We start from the raw sequence: 14,819 nt of genomic DNA on the forward strand, positions 1-14,819 counted from the left end.
GTGGGGAGATTGTTATGTGTGGAGCTAAGACGGATATGGGAGAGAGGAGAGAGGAACAGGAGCCAAAAACATACAAACAAACAAAAAAGAATGCTAGTGGAGCTTGCCGTTGGAGTGGAGAGATGAGAGACTCTGAAACGGAGAAAAACAAAAAGGGGAAGAGGAAGAAAAAAAAAGAAAAGGAAAGGGTGAATAAATAAAAATCAGAAAGGTTAAAGAACAGCAAAGTTCTCAGGGATCCCACGGGTGCGGCTATGAGGTCTGGGGAAGTTGTTCTCAGGTGTTGCAGTACAGCCTGGCTAGAAGGCATAGAGGTATACAACGCCAGGTATTCAGGGAACAGAAAGAGGAGGGAGATATGGAGAGATGAGAAACTGAGTAGTGAAGAAAGACAAAAAGGGAAAAGAAAACAAAACAAATTAAAAAAAAAAAGAACAAGAAAAGCCCCAAAAAAATTAGGAAAAAAAAAAAAACAATGAAAACAGAAATGCCCTCGGGGATCCCTCTGCACATCTGTTTAAGCAGAGGGGTTAGTTTCCAAGCCACGCAGCACCGCCTGGCCAGAACGGGCTCCCAACTCAAGAAAAGGAAAAGAAAACAAACAGTTCATAACAAACAAATGAACAAAAGCCCCAGGATCCCACCGGCGAGGCTGCCGAGACTGGGAAGCAGCTCCACACTCGAACGGAGCTCCGCAGCCCCTCAGGAAGAAGCAAAGTTGGTGCACAGAGCCAGGCATTTGAGTGAAAGGAGGGGGAAGTGGTGAGAGGTAAGGAAGAAATCAAAAGAAGCAGGAAAAAGCAACACCAGCAGCCAACCAATGGCACTCAGAGAGCCGGCCCGTTCGGGTGTGTGGAATCCAAGCAGCCGGTGCTTCCCAGACAAGAAACTGTGTTGGTGGGAAGCAGAGGAGGCCAAGTGTGGGTGAAGAAGGGTAAGGGGTGGGAAAGCATATACCACAAATTGGTATGTTTATCAGGAGATTGTGGCTGCAGGAAGCAGAGGAGGCTGAGTGGGGGTGAAGAAGGGTGGGGGGTGGGAAAGCGTATATCACAAATTACCAGTTGTTTTTTTCTCCCGCTGGAAGCTCCGTGAAGCTGCTTTCTCGTACCCCCTGTTTTCTGGTCTCTGACAGGAGTCCAAGATGGCGGATCCACGCTGCGTTAGCTGATATGGGATCTCTGCATGAATCTCTCCTCACTCTCCATTCTTTGTCAGTTTTCTCACTCTATTTGGTGCTTGGCTGAGTTCTTTATCTCTTCATTTGATGTTTTAGGGTTTCAGAACTGTTATTTTCTCTGTTTGGCTTAGTTTTTTGGATCTTTGCTGTGGAGGGATGGCGTGGTGTTTCTACCTAGAGAGCCATTTTGACAAAAGTAATCTAGCTTATGTAATTTTTATAATAAATAATCATTTATTAATTTAGTTCACCAACAACTGTTAAGTCATTCATTGTATATATCATGTTATAAGGGACTATGGGACTGCTACAGAGATATACAAATCAAGTCCTTGCCCACAAGGAGCTCACAGTCTACCCATAAAAGAGACACATCAAATGTGTTTTTATTACAGTGTTAAAATAGAGATATGTGTTCTGTATATTGTAGACTTAGGGTAAATAACAATCAATTCTGCTGGCGACTAGAGGGAAGTTCACTGAGGAGGCAAGAGCAAGGTTTGGAAAGCTAAACAGGTATTTGCTAGGTCAACAAGGTAGAAAGAGCATTTTGGGTATATCAGGCATCATGCACAAAGACAAAGTCGTGTGAAAAGGCAGGTCTTTTTTGTTGTTGTTGTTAGGTGCCATCGAGTTGGTTCTGACTCATAGTGACCCTATATACAACAGAACGAAACACTGCCCAGTGTTGTGCCATCCTTACAATCATTGTTATGCTAAAGTCCACTGTTGCCACCATTGTGTCAATCTGTCTCGTTGAAGGTCTTCCTCTTTTTCGCTGACCCTCTACTTTACCAAGCATGATGTCCTTCTCCAGGGACTGATCTCTCCTGATGACATGTCCAAAGTCTGTGAGATGTAGTCTCGCCATCCTTGCTTCTAAGGAGCATTCTGGCTGTACTTCTTCCAAGATAGATTTGTCCGTTCTCTTGGCAATCTGTGGTATATTCAATAGTCTTCGCTAACACCACAGTTCAAAGGTGTCAGTTCTTTGGTCTTCCTTATTCATCGTCCAGTTTTCACATGCATATGAGGAGATTGAAAATATCATGGCTTGGGTCAGGCACACCTTAATCTTCAAGGTGACATCTTTGCTTTTTAACACTTTAAAGAGGTCTTTTCCAGCAGATTTGCTCAATGCAATGCGTCTATGATTTCTTGACTGCTGCTTCCATGGATGTTGATTATGGATCCAAGTAAAGTGAAATCCTTAACAACTTAAATCTTTTCTCTGTTTGTTATAATGTTGCTTATTGGTCCAGTTGTGAGGATTTTTGTTTTCTTTATGTTGAGGTGTAATCCATACTGAAGGCTATGGTCTTTGATCTTCATCAGTAAGTGCTTCAAGTTCTCTTCACTTTCAGCAAGCAATGTTGTGTCAGCTGGATAAAGCAGGTTGTAATGAGTCTTCCTCCCATCTTAATGCCCTGTTCTTATTCATATAGTCCAGCTTCTCGGATTATTTGCTCAGCGTGCAGACTGAATAAGTATGGTGAAAGGAAACAACCCTGACACACATCTCTCCTGACTTTAAACCACACAGTATCCCCTTGTTCTGTTTGAACAACTGCCTCTTGATCTATATACAGTTTCCTCAAGAGCACAATTAAGTGCTCTGGAATTCCCATTCTTTGAAATGTTATCCATAATTTGTTATGATCCACACAGTCAAATCCCTTTGCATAGTCAACAAAACACAGGTAAACATTTTTCTGGCATTCTCTGCTTTCAGCTAGGATCCATCTGACATCAGCTATGACATCTCTTGTTCCATGTCTTCTTCTGAATCCAGCTTGAGTTTCTGGCAGTTCCCTGTTGATATACGGCTGCAGCCACTTTTGAGTGATCTTCAGCAAAATTTTATTTGCAGCAATGGGAGAAGTGGTAAAAACACAGATGAGTAAAGCTTGAGTGCCATCTGAGCAATAGGAAGCTATTGAAAGACTTTAAGAAAGGATAGGACATGGATAGATTTACATTTATAAAAGATCACTCCAGAGACTATAAAAAATGAACTCGTAGGGTCAGTTCTAGAAGAGGGTAAGTTGTTGCAGTTAGTAAAATGTGAGTGAGGACTAAAAGGAGGGGAGAGATTTTTCAACAGTGTTGAACATATAGAACTAATAGATCTATTGACAAATAATAGAATAAAGAGTGTGTATAAGTATACCGAGTAGTCAAGAAAAACACAAATCACAAAATATTGTCTACATCTTTTAGGCAATGTTTTATTATTGAATATACCTTTAATCTTGGTTTCTCTGAGCCTGTTATAAAATTGGCAGTTTCATTACTTTTTTTCAGCATTCACCCACATCAGTAAAAAAAAATTGAGAATGCTTCTCTAAGAACTGTACACTTATTAATTTATTTATAAATTATATGTGTATGTATATATATACCTATGTATATGTGTATAAATATATATAGATAGATACAGAGAGATGGATAGACTGATAGATAAAGAGACAGATACATAAAACTATCATCTCAAGGGAAAGTTTTTCATTAATGAGAATACATGTAAATTCATACTTCAAAAGGTCTCTTTGATCAATATGTGATTTCTACAGGGTCCACAACTTGTCCAGAATGGAGCCCACCATCTTTTTCCTCCAGTCTCCTGTGCCCCTCCTCCTCAGTAGAAGCTATGACCAACCACACAGGCTCCCAAACTAGACACCTGGTAGTCATCACTGACACCTCCTTCTTCATTCCGCTAAATCTAGTTAATTACTGTTTTCTATTATTTCCATCTTCCAAATCCCTGGAGTTATCAGTCACCTCCTTTCTAGCCTACTATGACTGCCCTAATTTCAACTGGCATTTCTTTTTGGGCTCTGAATTAAGACAATCCAGGTTAAAATGCTATCCCCACCCTGAATGCAATGTGACCTTGTGTACATTATTTAACCTTATTTAATGTTATTTAACATAATTTCATCAGTTTCCCTATCTTTAAAATGAGATAATACATTTTTCATAGGGTTTTTGTGGAGATTAAATGAATAATGTATGCAATGTTTTAGCACAGTGCTGGCACATAGCAATCAATTAATTTACGTAAGCTACTATTATATTTAGGAGTCCCAGCGGCTCCTCAGGAGAAAGATGTGGCAGTCTGCTTCCATAGAGATTTAAAGCCTTGAAAACCCTACGGAGTCACTATGAGTTGTAATCAACTCAACAGCAGGTGGGTTTGGGTTTTTTTGGATTGCACAAACAGTTAAGCACTCAACTACTGGCCAAAAGGTTGACAGTTCAAACCCACCCAGAGGTGCTTCAAAAGATAGTCCTGGCAATCTACTTTCAAAAGGTAACAGCCTTGAAATTCCAGTGGAGCAGTTCTACTATGCACACATGGGGTCACCAAATCAGAATCAACTCGACCATAACCAACAACAACAATTATTATACTCAGTGTCCCTACCGCTAGACTCAGGTCTCACCTCCGATCTCCAGTCTCCATCTACCCACCACAGTTTTTGTTATTTTCTAAAATACAAATTTGACCAAGTCACTCATGCTTAAAACCCAGCTCTCCTATGTTTCCCCATGAACTACAGGACAGAAAAGGCTTTCAATGAGATGGCCCTTACTTGGATTTCCAATCCTATTTCTACTATTCCTTAACACATCCCTTATTCCACAGACATAATGAAATATTTGCACTACTTCACATAGATCACATTCTCCTCCTCTTCGCCTCTCTACTCGCTGTTCCTGTGCACAAAATACTTTCCTCCTTTCCACGGCCACCATTCCTGCAATTATCATGCTGCAGCTCATCTTTCAATATTAGTTCAAATGATATTCTGATGTGAATCATTTTCTGACAATGCTCCACCTCCCACCCCCGGCTAGGATGAAGTTGATCATTTCCATCATCTGTGCTCCCAGGTCCTTTCTCTATCCCTTGGTCATAGCACCCTGCATACTGTACTGTAGTTACCTCTTCTACCACTCGCACAGCACCTGTACCGTAATTACTGAGAACACATTTCCCTGACTGGATGGTGAGCTCCCTGAAGGAAGGATCTGTGCTTCACTTGCTTCTGTGGTCTCAGAGCCTAGCACAGCAAGCCCGCACTTAGTAAGTGCTCTAAGGCAGCTTTAAATGTTTCCCGGGTAACTACATTTCCAGTGACTTGTGTGCTTGTGTGTGTTTTCCAGGAAACTTGCCAACATCCCAATATTCCACATTAATGGAAAGCCTTTTGGAATTAGCCATGCACTGGCAGGAAGAGAAATCCGAAGTTTCCTTCTAAGCGCAACAGTGTGGTTAGAAGACAAGTTGCGTAGTGGAAACAGTATGGACAGGGACTCTGACAATCTTCTGCGTGACTTCCAGTTCTGCTAATTTTTAGCTGCATGATTTTGAGCAAGTTTCCTAGCTTTTCTGAGTTTCAGTTTTTCCTTCTGTAAAATAGAGATAATAACAAGCCAAATAGTATTAAATGCTTAGTACATAGTACAAATTTATGAAACGATCAGTATTGCAATTGTTCTCGTTTTTATTGTTCTCACAATTCAATAAATGAGGCTTAATCAGATCTGCAAGAATAAATAAAGACATAGTGAAGCAGACTACACAGTTAAACTCATAGGAAGGCTTTCAGAAAGTTAAAGTGAGGCCATAGAACACTCCGTGTTCCTTCAATGCTAAACTGACTCCTTTATCTCAGAAAGATGCTGAAATTTTGAAAGTATTTATTTTTCCAGGCCAAATGAGTATTCGCACACATGCACATATGCACACACACACAGTCTTTGGGGCCCGTGGAGACACAACCTGGAAACAGGGTTTGCCAGGACTAGAGAGCCAGGGCCAGCCCATGTATCACTCACCCAGAAGACAGCCCTACATGGAGAAAAAGAACCTCACAGTCTCCTAACAAAGAGGATAATAAATTCCGATTAGCCAAGGAAGCTCTGAGTCTAAACACCAGCAAAGCTCAGCCCCTGTGAGTGGGGACGAATTATCTGAAAGCTCATCCTGGAGACACTGAACAAAGGGCCTCGAGCAGCTGGGTCCCTTAATTTGAGGAAACACTGAACCCTTTAAAGAAGCCAGAGGCAGAGCTGGAGAGATGGGAAAATGGAGGAGCCCTCTGAGTTCAGGGAGATTTAATAGGAAGGGAAACACAAACCCCTCAGGAGGCTCCAGGGCAGGCAGCCATCGCTCCTCTAGGCCAGGCTGAGGGCCTCTGGACACAGCTCCCATCACCCACGCTAGGCCGGGGTGGCCCTTTTTGGCACTGTAATAAAACAGAATGGCTCTGATCTCAACGATTAAAGCTCTAAAACCGCAAGTCCCAGGGAGGGACCAGGCTCAGAGTAACAGCCTGCCATACGCTCCTGTTCACTTGTCTCCAGGCTGTGGGCTGCTGACAGAGCTGAGTCTGTCTCCAGAAAATTCCAGAGGGCATCTCAGGAATCTAAGGCCAGGTTTTGGCCAGTGGCCTCTTGCCTGGGTCCTGTTGTCTCAGCCCTAGAATTTGTAAGCTAGAAAGCTCTGTGGGAGGGCCAGGTGGCAGGCAGGAAGTATCCTGCTGGCCTGGAGCCATTTCCAGCTTCCAATAACCCCTCTGTCTGGAAAATTGAGGATAGGAGGATGAAAGGGCCATCTTACTTATGTGAAGAAATTAGCAATTGGCCTGTCCTGCACAGAAGCCACTCAAAGTGTAAACCAATGGCCGTCTACTCAGCTCTGACTCATAGTGACCCCATGTGTATCAGAGTAGAACTGTGCTCCATAGGGTTTTCAATGGCTGAATTTTTGGAAGTAGATCTCCAGGCTTTTCTTCCAAGGCACCTCGGGGTGGACTCAAACCTCCAACCTTACAGGGACAACCTTACAAGGACTGTGCTAACAAGAGAAAGAAAGGAACTTACACTGTGGACCAAGTGCTTAATACGGATTTTCTCATTAACTTTCATCTTCACAAAAACTTTGTGTGGCTGACATTGTTGTACCCATTTTAGACAAAAAAAAAAAACAACAAAAAACAATGGCTTATAAGTATTTAATAATCTGCCACACTGGTAGTAAATGGGCAGAGCCAAAATTTGAACTTAGAGCTGGATAGCTGTAAAATCTTCTCCACTACAGCATAGAATCAATTGCCATCAAGTCGACTCTGATTCACAGAGACCCCATATGTGTCATAAGGGAACTGTGCTCCATAGTATTTCAATGGCTGATTTTTTTGGAAGTAGATCATCCAAGGCATCTCGGGGTGGACTTGAACTTCCAAACTTTCAGTTAGCAGCTGATCGTGTTAACCATTTGCACCACCCAGTGACTCACCACTATAACACGCTTTAAATTAGGCATTTCACATTTATTAGTCTCCTTCTTCTTGCAGATTAATTCTAATTCATATATTTAAGGCTCAGGGAAGTTAAGTAGCTTGCCAAACATCGCAGTGTTAGTGAATTACAGAACTGGGACTAGAATTCATTTCTGGCCGATGCCAAAGCAGATATTCTTTCCTCTAAGCCTCATATATCTTTGTTTTTGTTGTTGTTGTTGTTGTTAGAAGCCATCAAGTCAGTTCCGACTCATAGTGACCCTACGTATAACAGAATGAAACACCACCTGGTCCTGCGCCACCCTCACAATTGTTGCTATGTTTGAGCCTATTGTTGCAGCCACTGTGTCAGTCCATCTTGTTGAGGGTCTTCCTCTTTTTTGCTCACCCTCTACTTTACCACATATATTTTTAGGTAAAATAAAATAATCTTGTGGCTTCTTGGCATTCAGCAAGCAACATTTTGCTCTGTCAATCTCATAGCCTAAGCCCTTTTAAAAGTGGCTCAGTAATTGTGCTGCCCCTGTGCCCCAGAAGTCACAATTTACTGCAGAATGAGGTGAGATGAAACAAAGCAGACACGTCTTTCAGACGAAAGAGAAGTTGTCTGGATTGCACAGACTTGATGACTTTTATTGAGAAGATCTGAATCTCTTTTTTTGGAAAAAAGTGGCGAAGGAAATGGTAGTATGTATATGAATTTGTATGTATTTAGTTTCCACTCTGGCAAATGATTCTAGCTTTTTTTTTATTTTTGGTTAGATAAAGCCCAGTGGCTTTAAGCAAAGGAAACAGTCAATCATCTCTGAAGGAAAGTTAGTTGTCATTACCCAAAACAACAAAAACAGATCTCCTTTCCACAATTCATGTGGCCCAGCAAATGTAGTTATCTCTCCTTTTTTCAGACTTAAATCCTACAAGGATGTTTACGTGTATATGAGATAGTTCAATGTAATCAAAGACATCTCTTGTACTCTTGGAGAAAAGGTGTCAATAGCAAGAACATGGAATGCACAAATTGAGAGACATGGAAATGACCTAGAATATTGCTTACCACTTTATAATTTCAATCAAAATGACAAAGCCCACTTTAAGGATTACTCATGCCTAATGGGTAGGAAAGAGTTAAATCACAAAGGCTTGAAAGAGACCCCTCAATACGTTAAAGTACAATTCTAGGGTACGACAATCAGCTCGCAAGAGCACCATCCTTGTAGTAGAGACTTCATAGTACAGGAACCATAAACAAGGAATACTTTGAGCAATGGGAGAAAGTCTTCCATTGCAAGACTTCTAGTTCCAAAGTTATGCACAGTAGATGACCTGAAAAGACTCCTTTCACAAATCCCTATAAAATCTAGATAAAATATAGTAAACATTGTTTCAGATGTATGGCTGAGCTCATAATCAAGGGAAATTCACAGATGTCAGAGATCAGAAATGAAGAAGGACCTCAAAAGCAAGGCTGTAAGCATGTGTGCTGATGCTGTAGGTGCCTAAAGGAGGTAGAGGGGAGATATGGCCACTCCCGGTAACCTAGGGACTTAGATATTTTGTTTCTTTATTTTTTTTTAACTTTGTATTTCAAAAGCATTTTAGACGTACAAAAAGTTTGCAAAGATACTATAAAGGGACTCATCAATCCTTTACCAATATTCGTCAACAATTAACATCTTCCACAATCATAATAAATTATCAAAACCTGGTGGTGCAGTGGTTAACTGTTACGGCTGCTAACCAAAAGGTTAGCAGTTCGAATCCACCAGCCACTCCTTGGAAACCCTATGGGGCAGCTCTACTCCGTCCTATAGGGTCGCTATGAGTCAGAATTGACTGGATGGCAACTGGTTTTTAGGTTTTCTAGAAGTAATATTGACACAATACTATTACTAATTTATAAATCTAGGGGACTTACAGTTTTTTAAAATAATTTATTTTATTTTATTTGTTGTTGAAAATATACACAGCAGAACATACACCAATTCAACAATTTCTACATGTATAATTCAGTGACATTGATTACATTCTCAAATTGTACAACCATGCTCACTCTCCTTTTCCAAATTGTTCTTCCTCCATTAATATAAACTCACTGCTCCCTAAGCTTCCTGTCTAACCTTTCAAGTCGCTATTGTCCATTCAATCCCATATAGATAGTTGCTGAAAAGAGTACGATGCTTAAGGCAAACGTTCTTTACTAATTAAGCTAAACTGTTATTTGGTTTAAAGAAGACTTCAGGGAATATTTTTGGTTTCAAGATTATTTTAGGGCAATAGTTTCAGGAGTTCTTCCATCCTCAGTGACTCCAGAAAGTCTGGATTACATGAGAATTTGAAATTCTGTTCCACACACCCCCTTCCCCATTTTTGATCAGGATTCAAGGGGGCTTAGATTTTAATGTCCATGTTGTGACAAGAGATAATGTCTTGTGTTCATGCAAGGTGGGAAGATCAGAACTAAAACATTTCCATAAAACTAGGATTCATGAAGAGTGACAAACACAATGGAAGAGTAGAAAAAATCTAGTTACCCACAAAGAGAAATGAAGAGAAAGCTTGTGTCTGTCATCTAAGTTTCAGTTAGAGAAAAAATCTTCTACCAGCTTGCATTACATGTATCTGGGGCCCTAGTTTATTCTCCCACATGATTCTGGAACCCCCAAGCTGGAAAATTGCACATAATAGATCCTATGCAGCCTTCCATTGCTGATCATAGAAAACAAATCTGTATTATAGACTGTCCGCATCCTAGACCTAATAGAGCCTTTCAAGAACATATTTTTATAGCTCTCTCCTCTTGCAACAGCAGAGTTTGAGCTATGGCTCAAACTGTAGGCCAGGGGATCGTGGAAGACTTGAAGGGTTAGGCAGGCATCTGATCTCAGAAGAGGGAATGGGCAAGTCCAGACGTCCTCTAAGCCTGTATGACTCAGGAAGATATTCGTGATCAGAGCCTGTCATGGAAAATCTGAGAAGTCAGTAAAATGCTAGAAGATTGGAGTGGCTTTGAAAATAAGGCCAACAAAAGGTCTAGAATTTAGTAATTCAGATGGTTAGAGAGGTCAGTATTATCAAGGTGCACTTCTGAAGGAAATCTGGATCAGGATTAAGAATTATCTTTTTCTGTTTTCTTAAGCTCTTAAATTTGTAACTGAGTGCTGGCAGCCTGAGCCCCCAGAAAAAGCCCAAAGAGTAAGATGAAGCTTGTCTCTGACTGGGGAAAGTCCTGAGGCCATAAAATCACTAGGTGCTTTGCATGATCTGCCCCAGCCCAGCAGACATCTCCAGAAGGTGATAATTCCCTATTAACACCTTGTGTAGTGACCACATTACTGAAGATGTTATACAAATACTCACTAGAAGCATTTCAAGGAATAGGTATTTCATATTCCATGGTTAGCTTCTTAGAAAACACGAGGTCTCTGCAAGTCCGAACTGACTCTGAGACATCTAACAACAAGCATTTCTAGGAAATAATTACAAATACAGGTATGGCCACTTAACATACACCATATGTTCCATGAAATAGTACACTATGTGATTTGGATGTTGTGCAAACACCATATTATATACAGGAGGGAGGCACACAAAACGTCAGCGGCTGGGCCCAGGAACCTCACTGTGGCTACTCTGAGAAAAATCATGGAAAACAAAAAAACAAAAAAAAAGTTGCAGTGGAGTCAATTCCGACTCATAGCGATCATATGACAGAGTAGAACTGTCCCAAAGGGTTTCCAAGGAGCGGCTGATGGATTCGAAATGCCCACCTTTTGGTTAGCAGCCCTTAGCCGTTAACCACTGGGCCACCAGGGATCCCAGCGGAACCGGAGCCAATCAAAAGCTGAGCTGAGGGACTGCGTGAAAACTTTGGCTTCGCCATCGCTGTTCCTGCATGGTCTCTACCTGGTCTCATAGAGCACGTAGAATTGTGCACGTCTGCTCGCCAAGGCGCACTTGCCAGCAACCTCCCAGCCCACCTGCCCGCAGCTCCCTAACCCTAAACCTAACCACCTGGACCCACCTGATGGCAGCCACCATGGGGGGAGCCACAGCCTCAGGCCTGTCACACGCGTAAGGCACCCAGGCCAAGTGGAGCAGTGGCCTCGGTGGGGCATCCCCCTCAGTGGCTCCAGGGGCATCTGCCCGCTCCCTGCCTGAGGCAAGCACGGTGGGACGGGCAGAGGCAAATGGACGCTGGGACCTCCTCTCCCTGCTGCCCCAGAGCCTGGGCGGTTGCAGGATCCTGAAAGCCACTGAGAGACAGATGGGTTCTCTGTACTCATCTGCTACAACCCGTTCTCTAATCCGGATTTCTGAACTCCTACTCTTATAACCTTATGGGACCACAGACATATATGCAGTTTGCTGTTGCCTTAACAGACTTTAAGCGACACATACCTGTACAAGACCCAAAATCAAACCCACGGATTGAATGATTCCAACTCATAGTGACCATACATCCACCCCATAGTACAGAGTAGAACTGCCCCATAGGGTTTCCAAGGCTATAATCTTTTTGGAAACAGATTGCCACATCTTTCTCCATGGAGTGGCTGGTGGGTTTGAACCACCAATCTTTCGGTTAGCAGCCCAGCCTTTAACCACTGTGCGCCAGCGTTCCTCAAATGCAAATACAGGAAACTGCAAAAAGATGAAGGTTACATTAACAACATAAATGTGATGTACAGGAATAAAAATAAAAGTTAAGGAAATGTATATTGTGACAAGTTTTCATGAATTTAGGATAGGTTATTGGATGATTAGCAAGGACTGAAATAGTCATGATTATAATGATAACAGAAATATGGTGTTTTTTTTTAAAGCATTTTCTCTCAGTGAGTTCTCACAATCCTCTACAGTTGACAGCATTAGCCCTATTTTACAGATAGCAAAACTGAGACAAGAGTAGTTAATAGACTTCCGGCAAAATGGCACTCTAGGCAGAAGCACCACGTCGTCCCTCCACAGCAAAGATCCGAAAAACTAAGCCAAACAGAGAAAACAACAGTCCTGAAACCCGAAAACATCAAATGAAGAGATAAAGAACTCAGCCAAGCACCAAATGGAGTGAGAAAACTGACAGAGAATGGAGAGCGAAGAGAGATTCATGCAGAGGTCCCCTATCAGCTAACGCAGCGTGGATCTGCCATCTTGGACTACTATCAGAGACCAGCAAACAGGGGGTACGAGAAAGCAGCTTCACGGAACTTCCAGCAGGAGAAAAAACAACCAGAAATTTGCAATATAAGCTTTCCCACCCCCCACCATTCTTCACCCCCACTCGGCCTCCTCTGCTTCCCACGGCCACAATCTCTTGTCCGGGAAGCACCCACTGCTTGGATTCCACCCACCCGAACGGGCCGGCTCTCTGAGTGCCATTTGTTGGCTGCTGGTGTTGCTTTTTTCCGCTTCTTTGATTTCTTCCTTACCTCTCACCACCTCCCCCTCCTTTCGCTCAAATACCTGGCTCCATGCGCCATCTTTGCTTCTTCCTGAGGGGCTGCAGAGCTCCGGTATTTTGTGATATAAGCTTTCCCACCCCCTACCCTTCTTCACCCACACTCGGCCTCCTCTGATTCCTGCTGACACAGTTTCTTGTCCGGGAAGCACCGGCTGCTTGGATTCCACCAGCCCGCATTAGCTGGCTCTCTGAGTGCCATTTGCTGGCTGCTGGTGTTGCTTTTTTTCTGCTTCTTGTGATTTCTTCCTTACCTCTCACCACCTCCCCTCCTTTCGCTCAAATATCTGGCTCCATGCGGCAACTTGGCTTCTTCCTGAGGGTCCGGGGAGCTCCGTTCGAGTGTGGAGCTGCTTCCCAGTCTGGGCTGCTTCCCTGGTGGGATCCGGGGCTTTTGTTCGTTTATTGGTTTTGAATTGTTTGTTTGTTTTCTTTTCCTTTTCTTGAGTTGGGAGCCTGTTCTGGCCAGGCGGTGCTGTGTGGCTTGGAAACTACCCCCTCTGCTTAAACAGACGTGCAGAGGGATCCCTGAGGGCATTTCTGTTTTCATTGTCTTTTTTTTCCCCCTTTTTTTTTCTGTTTTTTTTTGGGGGCTTTTCTTGTTCTTTTTTTTTTTTTAATTTGTTTTGTTTTCTTTTCCCTCTTTTTCTCTTTTTGTCTTTCTTCATTACTCAGTTTCTCATCTCTGTATCTTCCTCCTCTTTCTGTTCCCTGACTACATGGCTTTGTATACCTCTACGGCTTCTAGCCAGGCTGTACTGCAACACCTGAGAACAACTTCCCCAGACCTCATAGCCACACCGGTGGTATCCCTGGGAACTTTGCTGTTCTTTAACCTTTCTGATTTTTATTTATTCACTCTTTCCTTTTCTTTTTTTTCTTCCTCTTCCCCTTTTTGTTTTTCTCCATTTCAGAGTCTCTCATCTCTCCACTCCAATGGCAAGCTCCACTAGCATTCTTTTTTGTTTGTCTGTATGTTTTTGGTTCCTGTTCCTCTCTCCTCTCTCACATATCTGTCTTAGCTCCACACATAACAATCTCCCTGCTACATCCTGCCTACCTGCACCGTACACTTAACATCACACCACCAAGCAGCACAGGCACGGCCTATTGGAACCTGCCCTACACTGATTACCGACCCGCCCTGGTGGCTGTAGTAAGTGCCTCAAACAACCCATCCCAGTAACTCCTCTTCAGCTAAAACTGCCCTGCTGTACCATATCTGAGTGACTGACCCTGCCAATTGGAGAAGGAGGCAAAAAGTACTGTGCCCACATACAAGCAAAGAATGAAGAACACACAGCCCACCTGCTCAGACATAGCCAAATTAAAAAAAAAAAGGAAAAACAAATCAAATCTACAATCAATAAATGAGAAAAATAACTACTGAATGCCCCAAAGACAGCAGACAATATCAAAACATTTACAAAAACAGGACAGGATGGTTCCAGTAGGTGTCCAAAATAAAACACCAGATGACCTTCCAGTAGAAGAAAAGGCAATAGAACTACCTGATAGGGAATTCAAATCTCTAATACTCAGAATTCTCCAAGAGCTGAAGCAAAAAGCAGATGAAAATGAGGAAAAAATAGACAAATACATGGAAAATACAGACAAAAAATTGGAATAACTCAGGAAATTGATGCAGGAATAAATGCCAGAATAAATTCACAGCTAGAAATTATACAAAGACAACAATTAGAAATCCAAAAGATAAACAGCAAGATTTCAGAAACGGATGGTGTCCTAGAAGGGCTGAGAAGCAGATTTGCAATGGTGGAAGACAGGATCAGTGGAATTGAAGACAAACACTTGGATACAACTCTGTTTGAGGAAAACTCAGAAAAAAGAACAAAGAAAAATGAAG

The sequence above is a fragment of the Trichechus manatus genome, unplaced genomic scaffold, assembly GCF_000243295.1.
Source record: "Trichechus manatus latirostris isolate Lorelei unplaced genomic scaffold, TriManLat1.0 scaffold00016, whole genome shotgun sequence".
Lineage (NCBI taxonomy): Eukaryota > Metazoa > Chordata > Mammalia > Sirenia > Trichechidae > Trichechus > Trichechus manatus.